The following is a 10,993-nucleotide window of genomic DNA, read 5'->3' on the forward strand; positions in this document are numbered from 1 at the left end:
AATTACGTTCCCCCATAGAAATGCAGAATTGAGTCGAGCCTAACCTCGCCAGTTAGAGAAAAATAACAATACAAAGGTAGGTATCTCTGCCAGTGAACAATGAAGAAATCATCAGTATATAAAAGGGAGCTAGGGCTCTGTCTGTCAACACCCCCTCCCAGTTATTAAAGCTGTTTATTTTGCTCTGTATATTTTTAGAAAACAAGTTAATAACAAAACACATAAGAGGCTTTATGAAACTGAAGCCAGAGGTATTGGCTGAGTGTGCTGAGTTGTCCCGAGCTGGGTGGTGGCGTGCCTACAGTAGGTCTAGGTGTAGGTCTACAGTAGGTCTAGGTGTAGGTCTACAGTAGGTCTAGGCCTCCTCCTCGTCTTCTCTCTGCATCTCTCTTCTATCTCTGTCTCTGTCGCTCTGCAGCCTGTCTCATCCTCATCAGCACCACGCTCTCGTATTTGCGCTCGTTGCTCAGGGAGCGCTGTGAAGAAATAAACTGGCCAGGTTGTGATACTGGAGGAGCAACAACTTCCGGCTCTCCTTCAAGCCACGAAATCTTCAATGGATTTCCATTAAGGCCGCTTTCATTCTTAAATGCCCGTTCAGCTGCTCTGACAGTTGCAAATTCAACCACAGCACATCCTTTCTTCTTACTCGATACAAGCACATTCAAAACATCCCCGTACTTTTGTATAAGTCTAGAAAGAACGTCTTGAGAGTAGCCCCCATTCGTCTCATCATCCTTTTTACACTTCCACTTCAATTTTAATTTGGGGGTCAAGCAGCTCTTGGAACATCTCTCCACTTGTCTCTCTCTCTGGATCTGTTGTCTGATGAGCCTCTGTTCCTCCTGAAGCTGCCTGGAACCCTCCTCCCTCAAACGGGCAATCTCCTCTTCTAGTGTTCTAGTGTCCTCCTGGCTCTGGGCTTCAGCTAGTCTCTCCCTGGTCTCCAAGTCTAGCTTAATCTTCTTCCTCTTGTCATCTAGTTTCCTGTTCCTTTCCTCTGCTTGTTTCTTTGCAGCACAGATCTTGTCATAAGCAGCCCTGGCAGCAGCATCAGTCAGCACCTCTACAGCCTGGGACAACTGGTGGAAGAGCTCTGCTGCTTTTGGGTTGTCTGGGTTCTTGTCTGGATGGCACGTCAAGGCTTTCTGTCGATACGCTTTTTTGATCTCTTTGGCTGTAGCAGTGCCTTCCACACCAAGTAAAGCATACAGGTCCATCTGGAGGAGATCCTTAGCTTTTCCCCACATCTCTGCAATGAACCAACTACAGTAGAAAAGAATGAATGTAGCGGCATTAGGGCAAACACGATGCTAGTTTGTTGTTGTTGCTGCAGCAGGCAGCCAGCAGCATGAGCAATGACAATGGGATATCCGGGCTCTGTTTGTCTGTTTCTCTGTCTGTCCCACTGATGACATCATCAATGATGTCCTAAATTCCACAGCTATAGTTCAGTGATGATGTCACTGATGACATCATCAGTGATGTCATAAATAAATTGTGACATCATCAGTGATGTCAGAGGCATTGTGACATCATCAGTGAGGCACACACACACACAACACACACTTACTCACACACACACACACACACACACACACACACACACACACACACACACAAGAGACAGACAGACACACACACTGATGACATCAGTGATGATGTCATCAGTGACATCACTGATGATGTCATCAGTGATGATGTCATCAGTGATGTCATCAGTCTGACTGAGGGAGAGGGAGAGAGACTGAGGGAGAGAGAGAGGGAGACATTGTGCCAATAGGGTAAGCAAGGCCACGGCCGAGCTGCAGGATGAATCGAGCGTGCGTAGCACGTGAGATGCCTAGTATAATTAAATATGCATACTATTCTAACTATTTACCCACTGAAATTGTGACATATCACAATCGCAATATCTGCAAATATAATCCCAATATGTTTTTCTACCAGAGACAACCAGTGTAGTAGTGATGAATTATCTAATAAATAGGTCATCAAACAAACTGCATCCTCTCAATCTTATCGACACTAAAACCCAATGTACGCGGATCCGCTAAAACTGCAGGAACAGACTCTCGGCCATGTTAATAGATGGGCAATACATGCGGTACGGAAAAAATACGCACCTGTTGTATTTTTGTCAGATCCCGTCTGACTCATTACATGAGTCTGTTCAGGCAGCTGCATGGAGCCGTAAAACAGGCGGTGGACATAGACCATAAGTGGCCCATGCCCGAGTTGTAATAAATTAATATATTTTTCTAATCCAAACGGGCGCTGCAGAACATCATATCCTTGCAGACATTAGTGAAAAGGGGAAAAGGGAAGGGTGGGAGCTTGGACCAGTGGTTAGAGAGATCGTCCTGTAACTTAAAGTTCACAGGTTGAATCCCAAAAATAGCCAAAGTGCCCATGGTCATCCCTGTGTCCTTCAGCAAGACAGTGAAGGTCGTGCACCTGTACTCAGGATGAGAACATCATGTCTCCAAAGTGAATTGAACTCCAGGCAACAGCTGCACTGCAATACATCTCATCTTAATGCTGAGCCTTTAGTCTTTAGACCATTAGCAGAGCATCTGGTCCAGCGTGCTCTGATGAGAGTCTAAACCTGAAAACTCAGCAAGCGCTCAATCGTGATGTATTGCAGTGCCGTTTTCACACCACAAATACACATTATATGTTAGGCATTTAGCTGACACTGTTATCAGGTGAACAAGCTTCACTCATTAGATCGACCTGCACGGCACAACAAACCATACTGAGGAAGGGTCAAAGCCACAGCACAGCAACAATCAATTTGACAAATACCCTCGTGTCCCTAGAATATTAATATTGCATGGACTTCCTGCCCCCCACTTAACTCCCCTTTTGCACCTGCATACAGTAACAGACAAATTAGCTGTGCAGACGTTGCTGTTTTCTTATGCAGCTAGAATATGGTCACTCAGCATCTGCAGGGTGACTCAATATGAATTTAAAGCTGACAAATTAAGAGGGGGCAGAGCAGAGCTTCTATAGGCCAAAGCCAAGTTGACCCCGAGGAAGCAAAAGCAACATGATTCCAGATTTATGGGCTCGGGGTTAACAAGGTCTAGTTGTTATGCAAACACAGCATCCCTGGGATGCAGTAAATAATAGCTAGCTCTATGCTATGATGAGGCCATAGGCCCCACATGTGTATGTTTGCATCTGGACTGAAAGTGTGTGCGTGTGTGTGCGTGTGCGTGTGCGTGCGTGTGCGTGTGTGTGCGTGCGTGTGTGTGTGTGCGTGTGTGTGTGTGCGTGCATGGGTTTGGACAGCCTCCGATGGAGATGAAGAAGAGAAGAGGACTTCCTACTGTAGATGCATGTACAATACGGAGCAGCTACAGAGTGGATTAAAAATGTTCGGTTGTAAGTCAAATACGGACTAAATCAAATATATATATTTTTTTTACCAAATACGTATCGATATTGCGACAATATTGGTGCTTTCACAAAATATTTACACAATGAGATTTTTGAATAATCATCAGCTAATGTGCAGCAGCAGCACACAATATTGGCTATCGACAGTTTTAATCCAAAAATATTGGTACCAGACGTCAACTGAACTCTAATTTGAACGTTTTACTGTATCGGCCCCTGAGCGGCGCGGATGCTGTCTCCATGCGGTTTATAGTTGAGGGCTGGCGTGAAAATGGAAGATTCTGTGCATCCCACCACTCTTCAAGTCCTGTTGTTGATGCAGCACTCAGAAAAGCACTTGGTGGGAGTGGCATTCTCAAACAAGACAGAGAGCGCCACGGAAAGCTACAAACCAACCTAAGTATGTGCCTTATTATCTGATAGGGATCTGTGCAGCCAGATTCGAACGCGCGGCGCTCTCTCTCGTAACGTCTCCGACTTAATCACAGAAACTATCCCCCCCAACCCCCCCCCAGATGATCCCCTCCTAACGTAGAATCAATTTGGCTGTCACTGAAACATGGAGAGAAAGCTCTTTGATGGAGTTCACTGCAACTCAATTATGTTCCTGTGGAGAAATCACATTTGGAACGAATGACAGAAAAGAAAGAGGGGCAGAGTGTGAATAGTGAAGTGTTGTCCACAGGTAGACATGAGTGTCACAGGGCATCATGCGGTCATCTTGCTGCTTATACTTCAGCCACAGAGATTCCAAATGTAATGCTGTCATTCTGAGCATTGGAATGGAGAGACGATGCTGAGATTGCCAGAAATGTATTTGGAAGCCACATGTCTCTCCCTCTAAGATGATAGTTTGGTACCTGCAATGAATAATTTATCACACACAGGTACCTGCAATGAATAATTGATCACACAGAGCGAGTAATATCTTCTCACTTGTCAATCTGGTTTGTTTCCATGTAATGTAGTCAATATAAGTCTGTTTACACAGTAATGATAATGCCATATACCTTGGCATTTAGTCAATTGAAGCCCTGCAGAGAGGCATAGAAGGTCCCTAAATAGTGATCCTGTCCATCCTAGTGACCTCTGCTTGACCTGTCGCTGGACACTGCCGGCCAATTAACGTTTCCATGGAGTCACCGGTGTCACTGACCCCCTCAATCCCCCCACCCACCCCACCCCCCGCCCACCCTGGCCCATCACCTGGGCCACTCATGCATGGGACAGTTGGGGTCAGCTGCCAGCGCAATAAATCTGAGCAGAAAAAGGAGACCCGCACTCGCCCCTGTTTATCTTAGAGACGTCTCTCTGACTCTTTGACTCTCAATGTCTCTCTCTCTCTCTCTCTCTCTCTCCCCAGTTGATTCATAGCCCCAGGCGTGAAGGTTAATAGCAGCCTGACTGAACAATGAGCACCTGTGTGTGTGTGTGTGTGTGTGTGTGTGTGTGTGTGTGTGTGTGTGTGTGTGTGTGTGCGTGTGTGTGAATGCGTGTGTGTGTCTAACCAAGCAGGGAGAATGACCTTGCCACCCCTGCTACCTCCAGTGACTGTGACAGAATTCATTGACAGTCATTGTGCTTCTGTAGCATGTGTATTGGTCTAATAGAGAAAAAACAGTGACCTCTCTCTTTCCATCTGCATTAGCATTAGCATACTGTGGTGAGAGTGTATTCAGATACAGCATAACAACATGAAGGTTTCAATGTATATCCAAGATGCACTGAAGATCTGATCACCCAAACCAGCTCGAGATATTGTAGCAACTATGAAAACATATATGTGTAGATAGTATTCGATCAGCGACATCACGCAACTCTCAACTAGTGACAGCCTATGTGAGAGCAGCTCTATGCTATCTCTACCGTCCGCAGACGTGAAGGGAGCGAGACTGAGGATACGTCAGCTAAAAAAAGAGAGATGTGTGGATTAGGAGAGACAGGTGGAACTTTCTGCCAGCTCCTCACAGCAAAGTCTGTTCACCTCGTTTTTTCTTTGGTTTATTATTACAGGCATTAACGGCAGCATACAAACAACAACTCTGGGTTTTTTATTGCTGTCATCACCATCGCTATTTTTTAATAGACCTTAACCCAGTAGAAACGACAATAAGGCTGTTAGTTGTCAGCGCTGTGCGTGCAGGACGGTATGTCAACAATATGACCGCAGCGACCGTGACGATGCTGATCGAATACTATCTATATAGTTATTATTCATGTATGGCTTTACATTAATGAGACATACAGTACTGTACATGTCCATATAGCATCAATACATGGAAACATACATATAGTTAATTATGGTATATGTCCATATACTGTAATACATTATGCATATACAATAATGTAGGGCACACATATATGCACCATATGAAACATTCCAATTTCATATATGACCATACAGTACATGGCAACATATGTTGGCACATATACTGTATGTCTCTCATATTAATACTTGGGGGTCTGACTAATAACTGGAAAACAAGCAATCATGTCCGTATACTCCTGTATAATGAAAACTAGTTTACTCCTCCAGTAAGTAGGCCGACCCTTAGTAACAAAAACTGAATAAACTGAATAAATACCACACACATATAAACACAAAACTGCCTTGCTAGCTCCATCTTGTCCCGTTACAACCAAGATAAATTATGTGCTGGTCCCACGTATGGACACTTTTAGCTGCTACGTCGGCAAACTTGACATTATTTTGTATTTTTATGCTAGTAGCGGCGCCGGCGTGTCATCAACTCACCGGGATAGCTGACAAAGGAGTCGCGCCACACACACACATGACGTGCACGGAGCGCATGCCGTGTGTGTGTGTGTGTGTGTGTGGTGACTGTCAACTGTGGACCGCCACACGGTTAGCTCGCTGCTCGCTTGTTTAGTTTGCTGCATCATCGCGTCACGTCGCGTCACGTCGCTTAATCAAAGTTTATTAATATTTGAATGTGCCCAAGTTGCACCAAATTCGACAGTGCACTTCCTCAGGTTCCCAGAAACAAAAGTCGATCGGATGAACGGTTCTCAAGATATGCGAAGGACAGACACAGACAGACATACAGAGATCCCTGCCTTTATAGTACGATGATATCCAATCAACTTCTCTAAATTACATCAGAATTTGCCAAAGAATTCTTGGAGGGAAACACATCTATAGTTCCTACAGCGCAAGAGGACTAGCTCCTCTCTCTAAGTGAAGCTCAGTGCTGCTGTGTGTGGTGAAGCGAAGCCAACCCTCCTAACTGTTACTGTCATCACCCTCTCTAATGTCGGGCCCTTCGCTGTGCTAAACGAGGCCGCCTTTCACCACCGCATCAGGGGCCCCACGCCGCGGACTCGGACCCCCGACGCTTTCAACTCCGACACACCTGTGTGTCCCACAACATCACAGGCCATTTCCCCTGTCCTCGGACAAACAAGGAAGACCCCCTTGAAACAAACGCCGACAGGTTTCTTACTTAGATGGAGATGTTGTTGGTGATGACAGATGGTTGTCAGTAGGGTTTAGCCCAATACATCTGTTCTACCTTCTCAGGAAAACAATTTGGGGGGGAACACATAAAAACCTGGAACCTTTTGGTGTAAAACTGGTCCAATTTACATATGTTGACTTTACAAATGAGTCACTTAAAAGAAATGTCCTCAAATGTATTTCACTACACATTATTACTACCAGGTACAGCATACTGCATTTGATTAGATGGCTGGTTTTCTCCCACAACAAGCCCACTGTAGTTGAAGTCAGACTTGTTTGCTCCTTTCCAGCCCCTTTTCTCAGTGGAGAAACATCATCAATAAACCAAGAAGCTATAAAACATTTAGGTCATGGATGCACTCCAACTATAACGATATGAAGTCATGAAAAAGTTAGGGAATTTGATATCAGGGCGCCGGCGGGAACCATTTTAGTCCGATTGAGGGAGAGGATGTAGAAAGTTTACGACAGCAAGTTTATGTTGTTGTTTTTTAGTTTTTAAATTAATATTATTTTTTATGGCTTTTCTGCTGCGTAGTGCACAGTGTAATAGTACAGCATGTATGGTATGCACCTTAACTGGCTGTGTACATACACATTTTTCTCATTTAACACACACACACACACACACACACACACACTCTCTCTCTCTGTGTCTCTCTCTCGCTCTCGCTCCCTCTCTCTCTCTCTCTCTGTGTCTCTCTCTCTCTCTCTTTCAAGATTCAAGATTAATTTTAATAGCCTCCATAGTGAGTAATTAGAGGAGTTGGACTTGGTGCACTATGCAGTGCAGCGGTCACATCAACAGCAGAAGATGGAGCAAAACAGAATGCCCCCCCCTCCCTCTGTGTCTCCAATGAATATTTTAACAGCTGTATTTATACCCACTGAATTAAATAGCTCAGGATTAATACATGGAAGAGGTTCCAGCTGAATTAAGGACATCTTGACATTTGAGAATTCCAAAAGCATCCTTTCTAACACACACACACAGACACACACACACACACACACACACACACACACACACACACACACACACACACACACACACACACACACACACACACACACAACACACACACACACACACACACACACACACACACACACACTACTTCTCCTTGGCTGTGTTTGAGGGCTTTTGCTTGGGTTAGATGTAACTTCAGAAAGGCCAGGGTGCACAGGACGCCCGCTCTCCAGTCGGGCCCACATCATTCTCCATGCATCATTACCGCTGCAGAACCTTCAGCCAATAAACAGCTCAGAGCCACTGCTCTTATTTAAAGGCAGGAGAGGAAATGGAAAGATACACAGGCATGCCCCACACACACACACACACACACACACACACACACACACACACACACACACACACACAGAAATGCACACACTAGTCTTGCTAACACGTAGCTTAAGCATGATAACATGTTGAACCACAGAAACGCACGTACAAACGCGTGCACGCACACGCACGTGTGCACACACACACACACACACACACACACACACACACACACACAGACACAGACACAGACACACACACACACACACACACACACACACACACACACCAACTCTTCACAGAATTCCAAATGGACTGAAGTGCGATGTGAGGGCTGTAATTAATAGTCACAATATACACTCGGTGCTATTAAAGTCACCCCTCAGGACTTTGCTCTGTGGAGGAACTTTCAAATAATTAAAGGTGTAATCAGATATGCGCACGAGTGGCCAGTGTGTGTGTGTGTGTGTGTGTGTGTGTGTGTGTGTGTGTGTGTCTAAAGATAGATGTGTGCGTCTTGTTTTCCCCCCATCTCGAGACAATATTCAGCCCTGCGGAGGAAAGGAAACCAAGAGTAAATAAGAGAAGACATTGGCAGTGCCGGAATAATTATACGCCACTCTATCCAATCTACATAAATAAACGCTGGGTAGGCGAGAGAGAGAGAGAGAGAGAGAGAGAGAGAGAGCGCTCACGGTTATGGTTAAAATCATTTTTCAGGCCGTGGCCCACCGCGTTTTGAAGCATGTTTATGGCTGTGAGCGTGTTTTTACATTGGAGATGAAATATTTGGTTTAGTTTGGCCGAGCTGCTGCGGCCGGTGACTCAGGGCGCAGGATTGATGCAGAGAGTCTATCCTGGTGTGACATTAACCATTCATCTCTGACCTACAGCACAGCCACAGGACAGGAGGTCACCCTACGCCTGTGGCAGCACTGGACCATCTAACTTGATATGTCTGCAGGAGCCCATGTGATTATTGTTTTAGAGAAATATGATTGGCCCTCAGGGGGCTGATGACCATGTGATTATTGTTTAGAGAAATATGATTGGCCCTCAGGGGGTAATGAAAGTAGGGGTGGGAGAAAAAATCGATTCACCTAAGTATCGCGATTTTTAATGTCACGATTTTTTGAATCGATCTTTTATTCCAGAATCGATAATCGCAAAAGCAAAAAAAAAAAATTTTTTTTTTTTTTTTTTTTTTTGTGCCCGCAGTCAGGCCACTCACTGAACAGCAGGCCAGGCGCCGCCTACTGGTTTACTAGTGGTTTTATTACTTTATTAGTTAGTCTGAAGTAATAATTACACTTCAGGGTTAAAGTGGGTGCATCTTTGGGCTTCAAACGTCGGCCCATATCGGCCTGGCCTGCTTGGTATCTAATGCCCGGCCTGAATTATGATCCCAGTCCGCCCCTGTTTTTAACTACCGTATATCGCCCAGCCCTACTCATGATATATAATATACAGTCTCTAGTGTATGATTCAACTTTTCCCATGTTCTAATCTAGTGTAAAAAGCAAACAAACTGAAAAAAGAAAAGAAAAAAAGAAACAAAAATCGCAATAAATCGTAATATCGAATCGCAATAATCGTAGAATCGCAATACTTAAGAATCGCAATATATATCGAATCGGCACCCAAGTATCGTGATAGTATCGAATCGGGAGATAAGTGAATCGGCACAGCCCTAAATGAAAGGGTTGCGGGGTCACAGCTGAACGGTGACGTCCCTCACCTCGAGTCACCCGGGTCTCTGCACATTTCCAAACCACGACCAGAAAGACTTTAATCGCCAAATAATAAGTCAATAAGTGTGTTGACTTGGTGACATTAGTGTAGAATAATCTTTGGAAATGTACAGTTCCACAGTAAATACTGACCCACAGTGTTATAATAGTAGTAGTAGAAGTAGTAGTAGCGGTTATAGGGATAACAGAACCGACAGTGTAAAGGGATAGTGCAAAACATACTATGGGCAGTTACATAGAGTAGTCGACTGTACATGTTGGGTTTCAATTATTTTTGACTTAGTCATACTTGAAGAGTTTGACTTGCATGAAACAATAAGCTTTTCACAACTTTCTTATTCTTAACCAAACTTAACTCAGACGTAAAAATCCATAACCTGAATACCTCATGCATTCAGATCAAGGGCTGTTCATAGACAACCAGTATCAAAGCACTGATCAAATATTTAACTAGACCATCTAGCGATGTGATCAGATGAGCTGAGACTTCAAATGAATGTGAGCCAGGGGTGTAAAATGCTCAGAACACGGCCATTATCAAACTCGACCTTCATTTATATCTCAACTACACTGCATCTTGCACAGTTTTGACACTATTACGCTGACAAAATCTGTCCCGACCTGGCAAAGTGCTCAAAACGCTTCTGTCTGTGGTACCGGTGACTTACTGATACCGGTGGTATCGGGGTCTCCAGGAGCACATTTTGCCACAATGACACACACACACTCACAAGGTGAAAACAATACCAGCCCTGCTGTCACCATATCCAAAGTTTGATAAAAGGCCAAGATCGACCTCACATTGCTCTGCTGAACAAACCTTCGAGCTCCAGAAATGCAAGTTATGCTCCACACTCGTATCATCACCATCATCACATTGCATTCTCCTCCCTGCTAACAGTAAGGCCACATCTCCTCCAGCTTTATCAGATGGGAAGCTGAGTCCTCCTTGTTGTGAGCTGCTATCTGTTTGTGTTTGCCTGATCCTGACGCTTGTGGCCGTTGGCTGTTTTCACCTCTTCTGCACAGGCCAGGCTGCTGTTCCAGCTCAAAGGATGTGATGGATAC

The 10,993-nt window shown here is 44.7% G+C and overlaps 1 pseudogene across 1 annotated transcript; it reads right to left on the minus strand.

The window, feature by feature from the left end:
* Positions 1 to 392: 392 nt before the first annotated feature.
* Positions 393 to 1,250, minus strand: LOC310783132 (dnaJ homolog subfamily C member 17 pseudogene; annotated as a pseudogene). Its single transcript has one exon. The product of its transcript is annotated as a dnaJ homolog subfamily C member 17 pseudogene (transcript).
* Between the last annotated feature and the right edge of the window lie 9,743 nt (positions 1,251 to 10,993).

Source organism: Poromitra crassiceps (assembly GCF_964638095.1).
Source record: "Poromitra crassiceps genome assembly, chromosome: 10".
Lineage (NCBI taxonomy): Eukaryota > Metazoa > Chordata > Actinopteri > Beryciformes > Melamphaidae > Poromitra > Poromitra crassiceps.